This window comes from Lolium rigidum, chromosome 2 (assembly GCF_022539505.1).
Source record: "Lolium rigidum isolate FL_2022 chromosome 2, APGP_CSIRO_Lrig_0.1, whole genome shotgun sequence".
Taxonomy (NCBI): Eukaryota; Viridiplantae; Streptophyta; class Magnoliopsida; order Poales; family Poaceae; genus Lolium; species Lolium rigidum.
Window position 1 is genome coordinate 66,811,192 of NC_061509.1, and position 22,149 is coordinate 66,833,340.

Consider the following 22,149-nt stretch of genomic DNA (forward strand, 5'->3'; position numbering starts at 1 on the left):
GGATCCCACTTGACACCATATTTTGACATTAGAATGCATCGACGAGATTGTTATTGCCTCCTTGCTAAGTATAATTTTGTTATGGTACTAAATTATTTAAATGGGGATGATCTAATTGTGTTACTTGAGCCATTTTCATTGGATGTTTTTATTTTGTTTTGCCAAAAGAAATACTCCCTCTGTTCCATTCTATAGTGCCTATTGTTTTTTGGCACGGAAATTAGCGCAAGAGTATTTTTTACACAAGACCCCTAGCTGAACGATTTGAGATCAACGTAAAATTTGGGAAATCCATATCTTCCTAACTTACCATAACAAATTTTGAAGGCTGAACGATTTGGGAGCTGAACGGGGAGGGGGTAATTGAAAAAAAGCTAACCTAAAACCTTATATTCTGAAACAAATGCCAAAAATCTATAGGCACTATATAAAGGAACGGAGGGAGTATATTAATACCAAGATGATATCAATTACACAGAGCCTCTACAATAACATAATTACGGAAGATTATCACAATTTACATACCCCCTTAGCCCTTAGCGGCAACAAGAGCTCGCGGCCGCGAGGCCGCGGGAGGATTCTGCATGTCGATACCCAAACGCGTCGGTCGTACACCGAGCAAAACATCCTAGGGCCAAGACGGTGCAGGAGCTCGAAGAACTTCCTACCATGGATCTCCTTCTGCATGGGGTTGGATGGTCATGACGTTCCTAGAGCTCTTGGATGACCGCGAGAACAGGGGCGGGGTGTCGTATCATTTATGTGGTTGTGCATCACATGCCACATCAGGAATGCCACGTGCAACGAGATTATTGGCCAGAAACGCCCGTAGGAATAGATGGATCGGATCATGGTCAGTTGTGGTAGGCAACGGGTTTCTATCTCACGGGAGAAGAAAAGGAGGACTCCCTTCTGCCGCCGTCAGACGGCCTCCTTCGGCGGAGGAGGGGGTAAGGGATGGTGGGGAAAGGGAGCCAATGGCGGTTGCGGGCTAGTGTTCCCCTATGTCATCTAAGAGAGGGACGCTAGTGCGGTTTCTTTTTTGGGAGTATGGAATTTATACTTTGTACTAGTAGGATTTTTTCCTTGCAGGTAATCTAGCCATGGTCACTTCCTAACCATGAGCGATGTTGAAGTGCCCCTCTTTTGACTCAATTTTGTTCTTTGGAAACTCCTATGTCCTCTCTCCCATTTTCAGAAAACTACACCGTATCTTTCTCTCGTGCGCGATGTCTCTTCTGACTCCCTGCCTTTTCGACATAGCAATCTCCTCACCTCTCTCTAGTTTCTCTGTCATGCTTCACTGCAAGTTCTGGCTACTCTCGACGTGGTACACTGCTCCTACTTTATTGTGCCGCATGCAACTGCCATGGATATGGCAATGAGTCATCCTCTAGGGTTCTGGCCCGTGGCGGAGGACCGCTGCCACCTCCACGCTTCGTCTGCATCAGTTCGGACTTTTGAGTGAACTAGATGTTACATACAATTACATTGAAGGTTTGTTTCGTCTAAACATGAGGGGCATTGTTGAAATATATTGTCCGCCCTTCTCCGTCACTGTGGACTTTCAGTGCATCTCCACCGCTCCCCGTACCTAGGGTTTGGAGTGAAACAATGGGGTTTCATCTACCATAGGGGCTCACCACACAATGCATCCATTCCTAGTCATAGGTGGAGAGCTATAAAATTACCACATATGGCTTTCTTCGAGGCATTTTATTCATTTTCTAAGCCTTTTTTCCAACCCAAAGCTTATGGTATATTTTTTTACAAAATAGATATGAAATTTTGTTGTAATTTCCAAGATTTCATATGTTGTTGTATTTATTAAATTTACAAGAAGTTATTCAAATTCAAAAATATTAGAAGTTCATAAAGTTTCCTAAAGCTAACAAACTATAAAGTTCTAGCAATTTCAAAATTTTCTGAACATTTTGGATGCTCTAAAATTTCAAAAATTCATTCCCAGATTTTTTGTTTGGAATGTTTTACAAATTTTGAAAGTTTAATTAATTACCTTATTTTATATCAATTTCTTAATGTTCAAAGCAATTGAAAGAGCATTTGCTTAGGCCCTAATAGATGACTAGAAAATCTTTGTGCCTCAATTTTCAATAGAGTGGGACACATAGAGCACGGTAGAAAACTCACCACTAAACTTGCATGCGAGTACTTAGAGGGTTTCTATTGTGTGGGAAAAATCCAATCAACACGTCCTTCTAGTTGTTGAACATAATGGAAATTATGTAATCTAGGCTGTCAAATCACATCATGTCTTCATAAAAATAATACTTGCCCATAATTTTGCAAACAATCATATGTACATGATATTTCACAGTTCGCATTCAAAAATTTAGCGCCAAAACATTAGTTCACAAACATATTATCTTACACGGTTCTGTAGACTTTTGATAATTGAATACTAAATTCTACATTTGAATTAATTAGCTTATACATACTTATCTAAGAAAGGAATAAGGGACCAAACCTATGTGTGTTTGGATTCTCATAACAAAACTTAACCTAGTGCTACAGACGATATAGTTTCCAATAGCATTGATGTTTTCCGCAACATTTTGTAGGTACACCACTGCACCATACGGGTGAAATTATAAAAAAATACGATGTTTCTAAAATACAACTTTCCCTTTTATTTTTCAAGAGATTTAATCTTTCTCCTTTTTTGTATCCTGGCATGATTAAATTTTAGACATGAAGTATTTGATATTCTCAAAAAATCTCAATGGTTATTCATTCCAACTTATGTCATGTTGATAGCTTTCAATAGATTCTTAGAGACCTCATCGCTAAACCATGAAAACTAGAATTTAAAACCTTGTATTTATCAAATTAAGTTGTATTGCGGAGAAAAAATGAAAAACATATCCTAGTACACATTCCCACACAGCTAACCATGACACATCTTTCCAAAAAGATGTCAGTGGGATATGATCCCTTGGGTGCCTTTTGTATTCTTGTCTTGCAGAGAACAAGCATGATACTCCAAAGTGGAGGATAAATCCAGAGTAATCTAGACCAATTTTATCAATGATTACAAGAGAGTGAGATTCTAGTCTCTGGTCCATGATGGAACCACGAGCATAAGGGGTACCTTTTGTCCTTTGATTTAGCATGCACTTTATTTTATCATCTTAATTGTCTTTTTTTATTTTTTTTTCTTCCTTCCTACCGCATAATGGAGTCCTTCAGATACTCCCTCCGATTCATATTAATTGACTTCAATTTGAATGTATCTAGAACTAAAATGTGTCTAGATACATCCATATTAGAGTCAATTAATATGAACCGGAGGGAGTAGAAAATTATTTTCTCAATCGCGCCATAAATTTTATGATAAATTTAGTATGTTGCATATATTCTTCAAATTTGTTGTACCTTATTTATTGGGAGAGTCTATTCGTCAGCCGAGTGATTTTCAATTGGCCGTCGATTTTTTTTGTCCAATAGCAGAATGACATGTCATCTAGCAACAACCCAGGCTACGATCGGGGCTCCTTTTCCCTTTCTGTTTCATCCGGTTTTTCTCCTTTTTCATCCCTCCCTAAAAAGCCGATCTAGTTCAGCAGAGTATCTATCTAGCATCTGGGTTATTTTCTTTAGCGCAACAGTCACATATTTTGTCCAGTACGAAATAGAGAGGTGTTTCGACCCCTCACTCCTTGAGCCCCTAGCCAACGAAAACCATGAATCTGTTTTTAATTACAAGGGGATGAAAATGGAAGACGGTAATGAAAAGGATTTTTCACCTTTTTGTCGAAACAAAAATAATCTAGCGCTGCTAGCATACAGATACGACAATCATAATAGACTACAAGATCAAGAAAACAAGGATGAACAAACAAAAACAACATATATCAGTAGATAGTGACCTGGAGCACCTCTATCTTAGTCAGGTAACTATATTTGCCACCTCCCATCCAACCTGTTTCCTTTCTTAGATCTTCAGTACATAAGTCACTACGGGTTACATCACATAAAATACTTGCAAAAGGGCATTAGTAGGGGGCAAGTTTTATGTCTAGTACATTACAACACAAACTGCAAGAATGCTAAAACCAAAACAAGTAGCAGGTGTTCTTCTTATTTTCGTTCAATTAAAATAACATCGACACTTATCTGGAGCTGCCCATCAACTGAGTGAAACAAGAACATCACAATGTCACCTATCTCAAATCCATTCCTTACAGAAAATGTGGCCCAGACAACATTAATGATTTGCATCCTGTCATCCGAACAAGAGTTGTACTTGGCTTGAACTGTTGCTGTTGTTCCCTACAAATGCAACATGGCCTGCAAATACCACAACATTACCTACTAGTGCATACTCAATCTTCTTCTCGATTTTCTGCAGATGAAGTGTACGGAAAAAGTGTGTTAAAATACTTTGAAAAATAGGTTAAAATTTAAAACCCATTCTCTAATTATTTTTTTATTGCAACTTAATTACATGCTTGTAGAATTGACATTAGTGAAAACTATGTAGAAACATGCCTTCCGGTTTGAAAATACATAGTGAAAAACAATGTAAAACCATGTCAAGTTACTTGTAATTTAGAATAAATCATATGACACTATAGTTTACATGTCTTCTAGCCTGATATTACATAGTCACAACTAATCAGGGGCGGAGCTGGAGCTCGAGTCACCCTGATGCACCACTTAGTATTGCAAAAAAATCGAGTAACAATCTACGAATATATACGTCTGGTTTATAGCTTATAACAAAGATAATATGGCATACTGTATAAATAAATAAACTAGTATTCAAAGTGCGTACACTATTGATGAAATTAAAGAAAAATTACTTGGAAAATATTCCTTGCATTTCCAAATTCTGAAGTAGATGATCGAAGCGCAAGGCTCAAGAACATATAAGAAACGAAGTAGATTTAATTTTCAAATGAAACATAGTGGAATGACAGAAATCATAGTACTCAGTTAACTAAAATGCTCGCATTACCTTTTACTCCTTTAGTACACCCGATTCCTCAAACCCATGAAATACTTAACCACTTGATCATTAATTGGTGACTTTCTTCATTTTTTCTTTCTCCACATAACAAATAACATCATGACTCAAGCTGTCATCATTGAGGCGATTGCGAAGAAATTTTTTCACCAACTTCATGGTTAAAAAGCACCTCTCAACTGTAGCAGTGGCAACAGGCAACACAACTACTAGTTTCAACAACCGATAAAACAAAGGATACATAACATGCCTCCTTGTCTCCACCATCTTTTTAGAAAGCTCAGTGATTGTTTCTATGTTGCAAAAGCTATCATCTGTGCGTACATCAGCGATGTAGAGGCGTAGATCCTTATCAAGATCCCTCAGTTCCCCAGAATTAAAATCATGAGGATATAGTTTAGCCAAATTTATCAAACTCTCCAAATTAAAATCACGAAATGAGTCTCTTGGACTCAAAGCCGCTGACCAAACAAGAAGATTGGAGGAATTCTCACTAAACCGACCATCAAGCTCTTGAACTAACCAATAAAAAAGATCATTGAAACAATCAACTTGATAGTGATGTTTGTTAGCAATTCCAGTTATTTTTCTTCTCTTTTTTGGATTAATATAGGCTTCTTCCATGTCCAACTCTTCAATATCATGCTTCTCACATAAACTATGAACTCCAGCTAGCAGAGATTCACATCCATATTCTCTAAGTTCACTCAAAACATCTCTTGTTGACTTCACACATTTCATGGCATTTACTATATCTTGATCCTTCCACTGTAATGCTAATGATAATGTGTTTGTAGTTGTAAGAATTGTCAACATGAGATGCAAATAGAAGACAAAGTCAAAAGACTGAAAGTACACAGAAGACCATTTGCTTGATCTCTATTTGTTCTGTCAGTGTCTTCTTCTCCCACAAATTCTAGAACTTTAATAACGGAATGAAACACGACAACCAAGATTTTAAGTGTTTTACCATGTGAACCCCAACGAGTATCTCCAGGTATTTGAAGGCATTGCTCTTGATTCAACCCAGTGCCTGTTGTAAGCTGCCCACACCCTAAAGTTTTGCTCATTTCTTCAAGATTGATATCTCTAATCATGTCCCTGCGCTTGGCAGATCCACCCACCACATTTAACAAGGTAGTAATCATACTAAAGAAATTGCTAACTTCTTTATGCTTTCTTACCACAGCCACAACAACTAACTGCAGCTAGTGAGCAAAGCAATGAACATAATAAGCTGTGCTATTTTCTCTCATTATCAGTGATTTGAGGCCATTGAACTGACCTGACATATTACTAGCACCATCATATCCTTGTCCTCTAACTTGATTGTAGCTTAGCTTATATTTTGCAAATAGAGAATCAATTGTAGTCTTGAGGTATGCAGAAGTTGTTTCTTTCACATGAACAAGGCCAACAAAACTTTCTTTAGAATCCCCTGAACTATCAACATATCGCAAGGCCACTGCCATTTGTTCTTTGCAAGAGACATCCCTGGATTCATCAACAAGCAAACAAAACACATTATTTTGCACTATGACATGTGCAAACCTTCAGCAATATCTTTCTGGACCTCCGGACAACCCATCATAGCATTCTTTGCAGCATCTTTTCCCATAGCCTTGCCTACAACTGGATCATGCTCAGCTAAGAAGTCACGAAAATCGAAGAAATTACCTTTATTGAAGGAGTCCTTCGACTCATCATGGCCTCGAAATGGTAATTCTTGCTTGAGTAACAATCTAGATGTGTCAATCGAGGCATTCAGTCGAGTGAAATAAGCTTTCCTGGCAGCATCACTTTGAATGTTAATGGCAACATCAATGTGCTGATCTCTTCTTAGCAAATCAACACATGTTTTCATCACTTGATTATGCACACTATCGACATCACCAACATGGTCCGTTAGCCTCGCCTTCATGTGCCAGCTGTTCCAACCATTAACAACAAATGCCTCGTACCCTGCTTCCTTCTTGCTGCCACGGTCCCTAAATAAGAAACAACAAAAACAATATGATTTGTCCTTCGATTCACTGTATTCGAGCCAGCTACCATAGTCATCAAACCAATCTGGTATGAACCTTCTCTTTTTTCCCCCAAACTGTGAGTATGGAAAAGCAAATTCTCTTGGCTGGCAAGGACCATTAACCAAATACTTTCTTCTTACCATTTCTTTCAAATTGGGGTGATACTTTTCTATCAATTTCCTCTTTCCCGGATCATACTGAATCTCCTCTTTCCAGTTCAACTCTTCTGGAACATCTTGTGCTTTTCTTTTCAGAAGATATCTATCCATTATATATCTGCGTTTCAGAAATAACTGCTTCACATGAGTCTATAAATTTGACAAAGAATATGAACACCCCGCATAAAATCGCCCCCATAATATACTAGCCACAATTTTCGTTGGGATTTCATCTACTAGTTTACTAGCACAAAAAATCACAAACAATTAGAGGGAAATTTAGGGAACTACCGGCAGGATGAGTCTGGGGATGAGTTGATTCGTTCGGCAGATTGTTGATTGACCTTGACGGAGGTGGGCGACGCAGACACGCAGCCTGCCTGGCGCAACGTCCGGCGGCGGCACCACGCCGATCAATCTGCCGTCTGCGTCCCGAGCCGGCGAGTCCGTCTTCCGTCCAGAGTCCCGATCGATGCGATCAGAAGTTGCGAACGTGAACCGTCCTTCGATGGGTCGATCGATCATCGACAGGAGCGGCGGATCCTATACACCGACCAGGTCGGTGTATACGGAGTGCCGCACACCCCCCGCACCGTTTGGGCCGGCCCATATCGGCATATCCTGCTGCTAGTTCTTTTTTCGGGTCGATCTTCTTCGTCGTCTCCGCCGATTGAGGAAACTCGTCCTGCTGCTTCCCCTGAGTCTCCTCTCCCCCGAGTTCCCCGCTCCTTCTTCGCCGTGGTTTCTGCTTCTTCGGGGTTTGATCTGCTTCGTCCATGGCGGCGGAAGGTCAGTACCCGTTTCCATCTTCTCCCCCGGTCGCGCACTACTCGGTTCGTTCTGATTAGGGTTTTTCTTAGCAGAAACCATGTGTTTGGGTTCGTTTAGGTTCGCTAGTTCTGCTTCTCCGGGGGATTCTTTTTTGTAGTTGATCTGCTTCGTTGATGCGGCGGAAGGCCAGTACCCGTTTCCATCTGAGTAAGGTTTACCAAGATTCGTATAGCTCCATATCTTGGCCTGTAGTTTAGCAAATATGTATTTATGGGGCCTGTAGTTAGTAAGTCTCTCAGGCAGCAGGCGACCAAGTCGAAGGTATATGAATATAGAATCTAGGTAGAACCTGCGCCCATTGATTTTTTTGCATAATTTTTGTTGTTAGATAAATTTTGTTTCTCATATCCACCAGCATAGCTTGTTAGAAAATGAAACTGTGGAAACAGATAATTCCCCGAACTCGCGAAACGTCTCCCCTTTCCTCTCGCGACTCGCGACCCGCGCCGCCCCCCGCGGCGGCCGGGCTGCGCCCTCTCTCCGGCCGCCTCTAGTCTTCCTCTCGGGCTCTCCCCTGCCGCCGCTGTCGGCTTGAGCCGCCGGGCCTTTCCTATGCGGTGCCGGCGGTGGCGGGGGTGTCTCTACCCGCGGCGCAGCAAGGGGTGCGGGGATCTCGGGCTGGTGGCGGTGCTCTTCGGCGGGCGATGGTCCGGCACAACGGCGTGGTTTCCGTGCGTCGGGTGGGAGGAGGAGCGGCGGCGCGGCCCTTGGCGGCGGAGCGAGGCAGGCGGCCGGGAGGCAGGGCCTGCTAGGCCCAGATCTGGGCTCAGTTCGGGGCCCGGAGGGGCTGGGCGTGGTTTCCTTTTGGGCTTGGTTGTGCTGCGGCCTCAGCGTGCATGTTGTATCGGTTGGTTGCTATATTAATATAGCGGGGCGAAAGCCTATTTCAAGGAGAAAATGAAACTGTAAAACATTAAACACCACGATGCAGCATTACTTCCTTTTGAAATAGAGCAAAACTGCATGACAAATTCAATGAGCAACTTTTAAGGCTTCATTTGTTTTTCCATCTGTAAGGTAATTTATTGGTTCAAGGTAGGACTCTTTTTCTTAGTGACTAGGATGTCTTGATGTTTTTAAAAGGAAGGAACCATAAATTCCATTTGGGTTTAGTTTGCTGTAAGGTAATTTATTGGTTCCAGAGTGCTATACGTATTTTCTACATGCTTCTTTTGATGGCCTTTATGATATATGTAGTACCATAGAAGTCTAGATCGTTTTGTGTAGCAACTGGAAGCTTTAACATGTTCATGAGTTAGATTTGACATTTTAGTTCTTTTACACATCTGTGAAAACCATAACCTTATATGTTTCTATTTCTGAAAATTATTTTTCAACTTCAATGGCATAATCTCAGCTAGTTTACAAAGTAGATCTCAGTTTGTTTGTTTTAGATCTTTCCAGTCACTACTTTTTTTGGGACATCTTTTTTTTGATACTCAATAATTGTAGATTTTATAGATTAGTTTTTTGTGGTTATTTACATGTCGGTACGTCCATCTTACTTTTTGATGCCTTATGATTTTTCTTGTTGTTGTTTTTGTAGTTAATGTCATGGACATTGTTCCAAAATGTAAACCTACCATACAATCTAGGTTTTCGACTCTTAGATACATGAAAGTGCTGAAGCAACTCAATCCAATTCAGAGGTCTTATATATATCCAAGCATGATTTGGATAATCTATTGATGCTTCCTGTTCACCTCATGGTACCTATGAATTTGCTGCAGTGGCTTGTTGGCCACACTTCACATGGCGAATCAAAGTTCTTTCAGCATAAATACAAGAATATCAACATCAATAAGGATATGGTTGACAAGGTCTTTGGTTTTCCATCAGGGGTCAAGCCATTTGTTATGGAGAGCATCGGGCCTGAAATCATCAGTGAGGTCGATGAGATATGTGTCGAGTACCTCCTGGGCAAAAAGCAAATAACAGTGACAAACTTAGAATCTTTCTGCTTGGTGCTAATGACGAGGTGGTTTTTATTAGAAGCTTCTTGTTATTCATCACCAGAATTCTGTGTCCTTCTACCTACAACTTTGTCTATCCAAAATGCATGTACTCTCTGAGGGACACTGACATCAAGGAAGTTGTCAGTTTTTACTTTGCAACACTGTGCCTAAACCATCCGTGGAATGAGATGAATGCTTGGAAAGCCAAGGTATTCAGAGACTTGAGCGATTTCAACAGGCTTTTATGGATTGGCGGTTGCTTACCTTTGTATGCAGTACGTGTTGCATTTCTTCTTCTTTTCTCTCTGCTATATATCTTTTTCATTCTTCAATACTATTTTTCTTTGTTTTAACTATACTTATTTTTAGATTTTTGTTTGTAGGTTGTGTACATGGACTTCTTAGATTTCAGTGTCAACGTTGGGCAAATTGATTATAGACTGCCAAGAATGTCACATATAAGGAATGAATATTTTATTTTTGTTTCAAGGTACAAAGCCGTTCATGCCAAGAATCTGTTCATGCTTTTATTTTTTGTTCTAGGTAGAAAACCGTTAATACCAAGAATCCGTTCAAGCTTTTATTTTTGTTCTAGGTAGGAAACCGTTCATGCCAAGAATACGTTCATGCTTGCATTTATGTTCAAAGTTCAAAACCGTTCATTCCAAGATTCCGTTCATGCTTTTATTTTTGTTCAAGGTAGGGAACTGTTCATGCAAGAATTCCTTCATGCTTTTTATTTATGTTTAAGGTAGAAAACCGTTCATGCAAATAATCCGTTCGTGCTTTTATTTAATGTTCAAGCTACCAAAACAGTTCATGCCAAGAATCCGTGCAAGCTTTTATTTATGGTCAATGTAGAAAACCGTTCATTGCAATAATCCGTTCATGCTTTTATTTTTGTTCAAGGTAGGGAACCGTTCATGCCAAGAAACCGTTCATGCTTTTATTTTTGTTCAAGGTAGCGCTATACCGGAAGGTGCTGAGAGAGCTAATGCTTATGCTTATTGAGTATTTTGGTTTGATACTTCTTCACGCCCAAAAAGAAGGCAACTACGTCTTGGCAGGCTAAACTTAGATATGGAACCGTTCATGCTTTTATTTTTTGTTCAAGGTAGAAAACCGTTCATTCCAAGAATCCGTTCATGCTTTTATTTTTGTTTAAGATAGAAAACCGTTCATGTCAAGAATCCGTTCATGCTTGCATTTATGTTCAAGGTAGAAACCGTTCATTCCAAAAATCCGTTCATGCTTTAATTTTTTTGTTTACCGTAGGAAACCGTTTCGTGCCAAGAATCCATTCATGCTTCTATTTTATTCAAGTTAGGAAACCGTTCATATTCATTCCAAGAATCCGTTCATGCCAAACCAGAACCATTTTCCAACTGTCCCAAACCAGAAGCATTTTTCATTCAAATAACAAGCAATAATTGCTAGCATCCATGCTCATTCAGAAGAGAGTCTCTTCAAGCAGATAAGGAAAATCCTAGGTAAATAACCTTGTTACCTTCATGTTTTTATATGGTTATTTTTTACTAAGGCTTGGGGGTCTATGGAAGCACACGCCTTTTACTAATAGTGTACAAACTTCATATATCATGAAGCATATTAACTTATCAAATCAGAAAACATTTTTATAGGGAATGAGGCTGAGATGAATGAAATATTAAATATCAGAAAAGATGATCATAGTCATCATAATATCTATTCACATTATAACCAAAGAGGTCATTTGCTATGGAAAACTGTCCAACACTCCCATATTTAAATTTATTGCTCTTTTTAAAAATTGTTTATCTTGCCGTCATTCATGCCAGCCGCCCTTAAGATGTATTCTAATGTTCCAGCTCAACAAGTCACCCCAGGTCCTTAAATGTATTCTAATGTTCCGGATGAACAAGTCACCCCTGGTCCTAATTTGCAATATGTTGACCATAAAGCAACTCCTGATGCTAAAATGGGCTTCTCTCTATATGAAAGGTTACTTCGGAAAAGAACTGCACCAGTTATCCATGAAACTCATGGAAATTTCCCTTCTTTCGATTTATTGGAAGAAGACAATGCAAACATTCAGATCAAATCTATTCCTCGGTAAGTGTTCTTTACTGTTAACAAACTAGCTTAACAAACCACTTCTAAATTATTTATTTAACATCCAACTTTACTGTACAGCCAGCATCAAAACTGAAAGCAATTGATCCTATCTTACATATGGCTCTTCAGTAAGTTAATGTGGGGAAGAAACATTAGGAGGCCAAAGTAGTGTCAAGTTATCTACTCCATTCATTAAAAGCTGTACAGTGAAGATGACTGTAGTTCAAACTCCAGAACAATTTATTTTTGCAACTTCATTCGAACATGAGTTTTACACCACACTGACAACCACCAACCAGGATAACAGGTTTGGTTCTACACGATAACTTGTCTCTTTTTTGCATGAATTAAATGTATGTTCGATCATGGACAACTTTTGATTCTCATAATTAATAGTGCATTAATAATTTTAAACAGCCCAAAGTTTTTGAAATTAAACGTGTGGGTAGATCAGAGAATATTGTCACTATCCATGAACGAAGGGGGTTGGATTCACCCGTGCGTAATGGACTGTTTCGGGATGTTAACTACAACTGACCAGAATCATCGTAGAAAAGAAGGGAATTTAATTCATCTAGAGTTAACTTGTTTTCCCTATTACATTTCGACAGAAATCTCCACCAAGGCAGGAACACAGCAGCAGCTATCCAGGAGAAGCTACTCCAGCAAGGCAAGAAACGTAATAGAAGCTTCGAAAGTTGAGTTTCATTTAGCCAAGACCAGTATTTCTTGGCAGGTGTATTAGACCATCATAACAAATGGGCATGTGCTGTTTTATGAAGTGATAAACATGATTCAGTGTACCAGACCAAAAATTGTACCGGACCAAAAATTTCGGTCCAGTTTTTGTAAAATCATACTATCAAATTTTCCTCATTCCTGTGTTTTCCCCTATGAAGTGATAAACATGAACAGTTTCTAGATGTATTTTGAAAAGTTCATTTATCGCATTTTGAACTGTTTTTATATGAAAGCCTGAGCGATTTCTTCCTAGAGCGAACATTCCGAAACAGAAGAAAAGCAGCGAAACGGCCGGAATCAACGAAACGTTCCGAAACAGCAGGACACGTTACGAGCTGGAACCGAACCAACAGGAATCAGAGATAATGGGCCAAGCCCACAAACGACCGGGGGCTGTGCGGGACGTGTTCGGCGCCGACCAGGTCGGCGTATAGGGGAGGTGCTATACACCACCCTGGTCGGTGCGGACCAGGCACCGCACCCCCCAGGGTGCCTGTTGGGCCGGCCCAGTGACGTTTGTTTTCGTTTTTTTTCTGTTTTTCTCCTTTTCTGCTGTTTTATTTCTTTTCTTTTTTAAAAATTTAAAATGTTAATGTGAAATTTTTTCGGAAAAACAAAAATTTTCAAAATTTGTATATTTTCAAAAAATTGAAAGCATTATTTTCTAGTTTTTTATTTTTTTATATGAACAATTTTTGGATTTGAACAATTTTCGGTGTGAACAAATTATAAATTTGAACATTTTTTAAATTTGAACAAATTTTAAATTTTAAACAATTTTTGAATTTATACAAATTTCATATTTGAACGGTTTTCAAATTTGAACGGTTTTTAGATTTGAACGGTTTTCAAATTTGAACATTTTTTAATTGTTTTAATTTGAACATTTTTTAAAAATTAAATTTTCGAATCTAAAAAAATATAAACAAAACCGAAAACGGAAAAAAGAAAAGAAAGCAGAAAAAGAAACCAAAAAAGAAAAAAAGAAAAGCAAAAACGACTGCACAGGCTAAACAGACCTAAATGGGCCTGGCCCATACCCGACCAGGGGGTGTGCGGTGGCCGGTAACCACCGACCTGGTCGGTGTATATGTTTTGCCGCTCCTGTCGGGTGGTGCTATACGCCGGCGGATCCTATACACCGACCAGGTCGGTGTATACGGAGTGCCGCACACCCCCCGCACCGTTTGGGCCGGCCCATATCGGCATATCCTGCTGCTAGTTCTTTTTTCGGGTCGATCTTCTTCGTCGTCTCCGCCGATTGAGGAAACTCGTCCTGCTTGCTTCCCCGAGTCTCCTCTCCCCGAGTTCTCCGCTCCTTCTTCGCCGTGGTTTCGCTTCTTCGGGGTTTGATGCTGCTTCGTCCATGGCGGCGGAAGGTCGGTACCGTTTCCATCTTCTCCCCGGTCGCGCACTACTCGGTTCGTTCTGATTAGGGTTTTTCTTAGCGGAAACCATGTGTTTGGGTTCGTTTAGGTTCGCTAGTTACTGCTTCTCCGGGGATTCTTTTTGTAGTTGATCTGCTTCGTTGATGCGGCGGAAGGCCGGTACCCGTTTCCATCTGAGTAAGGTTTACCAAGATTCGTATAGCTCCATATCTTGGCCCGTAGTTTAGCAAATATGTATTTATGGGGCCTGTAGTTAGTAAGTCTCTCGGGCAGCAGGCGACCAAGTCGAAGGTATATGAATATAGAATCTAGGTAGAACCTGCGCCCATTGATTTTTTTGCATAATTTTTGTTGTTAGATAAATTTTGTTTCTCATATCCACCAGCATAGCTTGTTAGAAAATGAAAGCGTGGAAACGAGATAATTCCCCGAACTCGCGAAACGTCTCCCCTTTCCTCTCGCGACTCGCGACCCGCGCCGCCCCGCGGCGGCCGGGCTGCGCCCTCTCTCCGGCCGCCTCTAGTCTTCCTCTCGGGCTCTCCCCGCCGCCGCTGCTTGAGCCGCCGGGCCTTTCCTATGCGGTGCGGCGGTGGCGGGGGTGTCTCTACCCGCGGCGCAGCAAGGGGTGCGGGGATCTCGGGCTGGTGGCGGTGCTCTTCGGCGGGCGATGGTCCGGCACAACGGCGTGGTTTCCGTGCGTCGGGTGGGAGGAGGAGCGGCGGCGCGGCCCTTGGCGGCGGAGCGGGGCAGGCGGCCGGGAGGCGGGGGCACGCTAGGCCCAGATCTGGGCTCGGTTCGGGGCCCGGAGGGGCTGGGCGTGGTTTCCTTTTGGGCTTGGTTGTGCTGCGGCCTCGGCGTGCATGTTGTATCGGTTGGTTGCTATATTAATATAGCGGGGCGAAAGCCTATTTCAAGGAGAAAATGAAACTGTAAAACATTAAACACCACGATGCAACATTACTTCCTTTTGAAATAGAGCAAAACTGCATGACAAATTCAATGAGCAACTTTTAAGGCTTCATTTGTTTTTCCATCTGTAAGGTAATTTATTGGTTCAAGGTAGGACTCTTTTTCTTAGTGACTAGGATGTCTTGATGTTTTTAAAAAGGAAGGAACCATAAATTCCATTTGGGTTTAGTTTGCTGTAAGGTAATTTATTGGTTCCAGAGTGCTATACGTATTTTCTACATGCTTCTTTTGATGGCCTTTATGATATATGTAGTACCATAGAAGTCTAGATCGTTTTGTGTAGCAACTGGAAGCTTTAACATGTTCATGAGTTAGATTTGACATTTTAGTTCTTTTACACATCTGTGAAAACCATAACCTTATATGTTTCTATTTCTGAAAATTATTTTTCAACTTCAATGGCATAATCTCAGCTAGTTTACAAAGTAGATCTCAGTTTGTTTGTTTTAGATCTTTCCAGTCACTACTTTTTTTGGGACATCTTTTTTTGATACTCAATAATTGTAGATTTTATAGATTAGTTTTTTGTGGTTATTTACATGTCGGTACGTCCATCTTACTTTTTGATGCCTTATGATTTTTCTTGTTGTTGTTTTTGTAGTTAATGTCATGGACATTGTTCCAAAATGTAAACCTACCATACAATCTAGGTTTTCGACTCTTAGATACATGAAAGTGTTGAAGCAACTCAATCCAATTCAGAGGTCTTATATATATCCAAGCATGATTTGGATAATCTATTGATGCTTCCTGTTCACCTCATGGTACCTATGAATTTGCTGCAGTGGCTTGTTGGCCACACTTCACATGGCGAATCAAAGTTCTTTCAGCATAAATACAAGAATATCAACATCAATAAGGATATGGTTGACAAGGTCTTTGGTTTTCCATCAGGGGTCAAGCCATTTGTTATGGAGAGCATCGGGCCTGAAATCATCAGTGAGGTCGATGAGATATGTGTCGAGTACCTCCTGGGCAAAAAGCAAATAACAGTGACAAACTTAGAATCTTTCTGCTTGGTGCTAATGACGAGGTGGTTTTTATTAGAAGCTTCTTGTTATTCATCACCAGAATTCTGTGTCCTTCTACCTACAACTTTGTCTATCCAAAATGCATGTACTCTCTGAGGGACACTGACATCAAGGAAGTTGTCAGTTTTTACTTTGCAACACTGTGCCTAAACCATCCGTGGAATGAGATGAATTCTTGGAAAGCCAAGGTATTCAGAGACTTGAGCGATTTCAACAGGCTTTTATGGATTGGCGGTTGCTTACCTTTGTATGCAGTACGTGTTGCATTTCTTCTTCTTTTCTCTCTGCTATATATCTTTTTCATTCTTCAATACTATTTTTCTTTGTTTTAACTATACTTATTTTTAGATTTTTGTTTGTAGGTTGTGTACATGGACTTCTTAGATTTCAGTGTCAACGTTGGGCAAATTGATTATAGACTGCCAAGAATGTCACATATAAGGAATGAATATTTTATTTTTGTTTCAAGGTACAAAGCCGTTCATGCCAAGAATCTGTTCATGCTTTTATTTTTTGTTCTAGGTAGAAAACCGTTAATACCAAGAATCCGTTCATGCTTTTATTTTTGTTCTAGGTAGGAAACCGTTCATGCCAAGAATACGTTCATGCTTGCATTTATGTTCAAAGTTCAAAACCGTTCATTCCAAGATTCCGTTCATGCTTTGTATTTTTGTTCAAGGTAGAATACCGTTCATGACAAGAATCCATTCATGCTTTTTTTTGTTCAAGCTACGGAAACCGTTCACGCCAAGAATCAGTGCAAGCTTTTATTTATGGTCAAGGTAGAAAACCAATCCTTCCAATAATCCGTTCATGCTTTTATTTTTGTTCAAGCTAGAAAATCGTTCATGTCAATGATCTGTTCATGCTTGCATTTATGTTCAACGTAGGAAACCGTTCATTTCCAAGAATCCTTTCATGCTTTTATTTTTATTTCAAGGTAGAAAACCGTTCATTCCAACAATCTATTCATGCTTTTATTTTTGTTCTTGGTAGAAAACCGTTAATGCAAGAACCTCTTCATGCTTTTATCTCTTTTCTAGGTAGGAAATCATTTTTGCCAAGAATCCGTTCATGCTTTTATTTTTTGTTCAAGGTAGAATACCGTTCATGACAGGAATCCGTTCATGCTTTTATTTTTGTTCAAGCTACCAGAACCGTTCATGACAAGAATCCGTTCATGCTTTTATTTTTGTTCAAGGTAGGGAACTGTTCATGCAAGAATTCCTGCATGCTTTTTATTTATGTTTAAGGTAGAAAACCGTTCATGCAAATAATCCGTTCGTGCTTTTATTTAATGTTCAAGCTACCAAAACAGTTCATGCCAAGAATCCGTGCAAGCTTTTATTTATGGTCAATGTAGAAAACCGTTCATTGCAATAATCCGTTCATGCTTTTATTTTTGTTCAAGGTAGGGAACCGTTCATGCCAAGAAACCGTTCATGCTTTTATTTTTGTTCAAGGTAGCGCTATACCGGAAGGTGCTGAGAGAGCTAATGCTTATGCTTATTGAGTATTTTGGTTTGATACTTCTTCACGCCCAAAAAGAAGGCAACTACGTCTTGGCAGGCTAAACTTAGATATGGAACCGTTCATGCTTTTATTTTTTGTTCAAGGTAGAAAACCGTTCATTCCAAGAATCCGTTCATGCTTTTATTTTTGTTTAAGATAGAAAACCGTTCATGTCAAGAATCCGTTCATGCTTGCATTTATGTTCAAGGTAGAAACCGTTCATTCCAAAAATCCGTTCATGCTTTAATTTTTTTGTTTACCGTAGGAAACCGTTTCGTGCCAAGAATCCATTCATGCTTCTATTTTATTCAAGTTAGGAAACCGTTCATATTCATTCCAAGAATCCGTTCATGCCAAACCAGAACCATTTTCCAACTGTCCCAAACCAGAAGCATTTTTCATTCAAATAACAAGCAATAATTGCTAGCATCCATGCTCATTCAGAAGAGAGTCTCTTCAAGCAGATAAGGAAAATCCTAGGTAAATAACCTTGTTACCTTCATGTTTTTATATGGTTATTTTTTACTAAGGCTTGGGGGTCTATGGAAGCACACGCCTTTTACTAATAGTGTACAAACTTCATATATCATGAAGCATATTAACTTATCAAATCAGAAAACATTTTTATAGGGAATGAGGCTGAGATGAATGAAATATTAAATATCAGAAAAGATGATCATAGTCATCATAATATCTATTCACATTATAACCAAAGAGGTCATTTGCTATGGAAAACTGTCCAACACTCCCATATTTAAATTTATTGCTCTTTTTAAAAATTGTTTATCTTGCCGTCATTCATGCCAGCCGCCCTTAAGATGTATTCTAATGTTCCAGCTCAACAAGTCACCCCAGGTCCTTAAATGTATTCTAATGTTCCGGATGAACAAGTCACCCCTGGTCCTAATTTGCAATATGTTGACCATAAAGCAACTCCTGATGCTAAAATGGGCTTCTCTCTATATGAAAGGTTACTTCGGAAAAGAAGCTGCACCAGTTATCCATGAAACTCATGGAAATTTCCCTTCTTTCGATTTATTGGAAGAAGACAATGCAAACATTCAGATCAAATCTATTCCTCGGTAAGTGTTCTTTACTGTTAACAAACTAGCTTAACAAACCACTTCTAAATTATTTATTTAACATCCAACTTTACTGTACAGCCAGCATCAAAACTGAAAGCAATTGATCCTATCTTACATATGGCTCTTCAGTAAGTTAATGTGGGGAAGAAACATTAGGAGGCCAAAGTAGTGTCAAGTTATCTACTCCATTCATTAAAAGCTGTACAGTGAAGATGACTGTAGTTCAAACTCCAGAACAATTTATTTTTGCAACTTCATTCGAACATGAGTTTTACACCACACTGACAACCACCAACCAGGATAACAGGTTTGGTTCTACACGATAACTTGTCTCTTTTTTGCATGAATTAAATGTATGTTCGATCATGGACAACTTTTGATTCTCATAATTAATAGTGCATTAATAATTTTAAACAGCCCAAAGTTTTTGAAATTAAACGTGTGGGTAGATCAGAGAATATTGTCACTATCCATGAACGAAGGGGGTTGGATTCACCCGTGCGTAATGGACTGTTTCGGGATGTTAACTACAACTGACCAGAATCATCGTAGAAAAGAAGGGAATTTAATTCATCTAGAGTTAACTTGTTTTCCCTATTACATTTCGACAGAAATCTCCACCAAGGCAGGAACACAGCAGCAGCTATCCAGGAGAAGCTACTCCAGCAAGGCAAGAAACGTAATAGAAGCTTCGAAAGTTGAGTTTCATTTAGCCAAGACCAGTATTTCTTGGCAGGTGTATTAGACCATCATAACAAATGGGCATGTGCTGTTTTATGAAGTGATAAACATGATTCAGTGTACCAGACCAAAAATTGTACCGGACCAAAAATTTCGGTCCAGTTTTTGTAAAATCATACTATCAAATTTTCCTCATTCCTGTGTTTTCCCCTATGAAGTGATAAACATGAACAGTTTCTAGATGTATTTTGAAAAGTTCATTTATCGCATTTTGAACTGTTTTTATATGAAAGCCTGAGCGATTTCTTCCTAGAGCGAACATTCCGAAACAGAAGAAAAGCAGCGAAACGGCCGGAATCAACGAAACGTTCCGAAACAGCAGGACACGTTACGAGCTGGAACCGAACCAACAGGAATCAGAGATAATGGGCCAAGCCCACAAACGACCGGGGGCTGTGCGGGACGTGTTCGGCGCCGACCAGGTCGGCGTATAGCACCACCCCCGCGGCCAGGCTGCTTGCCTCGGTCTAATGCGACCTGGGCTGACCCTGATGCCCCACGTCCGGTCCAGCCTGATGCCTAGGCCTTTTCTTGATGGTAAGTGCTTCTGAAAAAAAATCGTCACGTATTCCTGTGCATTAGGGTTGGCCCATTGAGCTCCGTCCAACTAATGTAAAACACTTTCAGTTTACTTGTAATTTAGACTGAAAAATATAGTGAGAAATACATGTCTTCTGGTTTGATATTACATAGCGATAACTAATGTAAAACACTGTCAAGTTAGTTGTAATCTAGACTGAAAAATATAGTTAGAAAGCAAGGAAACATGTGGCTATATAGTTTACATGTCTTCTGGCTTGATATTACATGGCATCCACATCGACCTTACATGTATTCAAGCTTCAAATTACATGTATGTTAGACAAAAGGTATATTCAAAAAACGAATGAAACTTGGGGTCTATAATTTTACAAGTCTTCTAGCTTGATATTACATGAACAAAACTAATGTAAAAGGCATTAACATTACTTGCAAGTTAGACGAACCATCATTACATGTGATCTGTAAATTACATGCTTGATATTGCATGGATAAAACTAATGTGAAACCCTTTAGCTATAGTTGTAATTTAGACCGAAAAAGTAGTAAATGGTAGTGACAAGCATATAACACATGCGATTACATGATGTCCTACAAATTTACATGTCTGCTTGCCTGATATTACATAGTGCAACCTTGCATAAAAACCATTAGAGTTACTAGTATAAGTTCAGAAGCAAAAACATACATTGCCCTTGTAGAACTTTAGAAGCGCTTCGTCAAATTTGGCATCTTTCATAGATTTATCATGTACATACAAGCAAATCAATCAGCTAATAAAAAGATAGAAAATGTGAAAATAACTAGAGCTACACCTTAGACATAATGATAGTATCATCGTCATGATTGCATTCATCATCGTCGCATGACTTTTTGACTTCGAATTGATTGGGGAAACATCTTCCTATGATTTCAAAATGCTCTATATTGCTGGAAAAGATCGTCCCAATTAACCAACAAAACTATGTAAAATCCTGGATATAATTGGGGGCATTCTTCACTCCTCAAAACACACAAAATTATATCACTGAAATTAACCTCCATGTCACTTCTAGTTTTAGCATTAGTGGGAACTATAATTTACATTACTCCTAGCTTGATATTACATGGTGAAAATTAATGTAAAACTCTTTAAAGTTACTTGTAATTTAGACACAAAAATATTGAAAAAGCAAAGAGACATGAGATCTCTAGTTTGCATATCTTCCTATTTGATATTACATGGTGAAAGGAATTGTAAAACACTTTCACGTTACTTGTAATTTGGACAAACCTTTCAAATATAAACATGTGATCTATAATTTACATGTCTTCTTGCTTCATATTACATGGCGAAAAGTAACATAAAACCCTTTCACATTACTTGTAATTCAGACAACCTTTTCTCGAAATAGGCTTTCGTCCCACTATATTAATGTAGCAACACTGCACAAGCACGCCCAAAAGAAAACACACACAAAAAAGATAAACTAATTTCCAAAATGCCAGACTGACGAAAACGAAGATGTATCGCAGTCGTTGCGCCCACCATAGAATTCCCACCACGCACTCGGCACTCCGGAGCGCCGCGTACCAAGTAGCACCTCCAAGAAGGAAAGCGACGGCTACAACGCTGCTACCCGGACGGATCCTAGGGTTTCCCCCAATACATGCAGGGGCAAGGTAGGAGGGCTTCACCCAACGCCCTTCAGGAAGGAAGGGTGGCGCCCACGGACGTCACCTCGTCGGCGTCGGCCAAAACCGACAGGGATTTCTCCCGACCCTCGCAACCCCGCCCCGGATGCTCCATCGTGCTCCACCGCACTTGCCGCCCACCAACATGCACCACCAAGGTCTTCCAAACACCAACGTCGTCTCATCGTGGCAATCGGAGCGAGGCCCGGAGTAGCAAGCAGGGCCAGCTAGAGGTGAGATGCAGCAGGTTAGTAACCACGCTGGAGGGGACCGCCGCCACCGCCACCTGTGGGTACCGTCCGGACGCATCGAACGGAGCAATGGCCTACTTGGCCCCGCCGAGCCAGAGCGGGCTCGTGAAGCTCTCGTCTCTGCGTTGCAGTACACACACCGCCGACCTCACCACGCTCCAC

At 40.0% G+C, this 22,149-nt stretch overlaps 2 long non-coding RNA genes across 2 annotated transcripts; both read left to right on the forward strand.

Annotated features, from left to right (window-relative positions):
- The first annotated feature begins 11,743 nt into the window (after positions 1–11,743).
- LOC124686629 lies at positions 11,744–12,931 on the forward strand. The gene is made up of 3 exons (XR_006997889.1): positions 11,744–12,052; positions 12,134–12,362; positions 12,667–12,931. It is a non-coding gene; the product is annotated as an uncharacterized LOC124686629 (long non-coding RNA).
- A 5,754-nt stretch (positions 12,932–18,685) lies between these two features.
- LOC124686630 lies at positions 18,686–19,657 on the forward strand. The gene is made up of 3 exons (XR_006997890.1): positions 18,686–18,778; positions 18,860–19,088; positions 19,393–19,657. It is a non-coding gene; the product is annotated as an uncharacterized LOC124686630 (long non-coding RNA).
- The last annotated feature ends 2,492 nt before the right edge of the window (positions 19,658–22,149 follow it).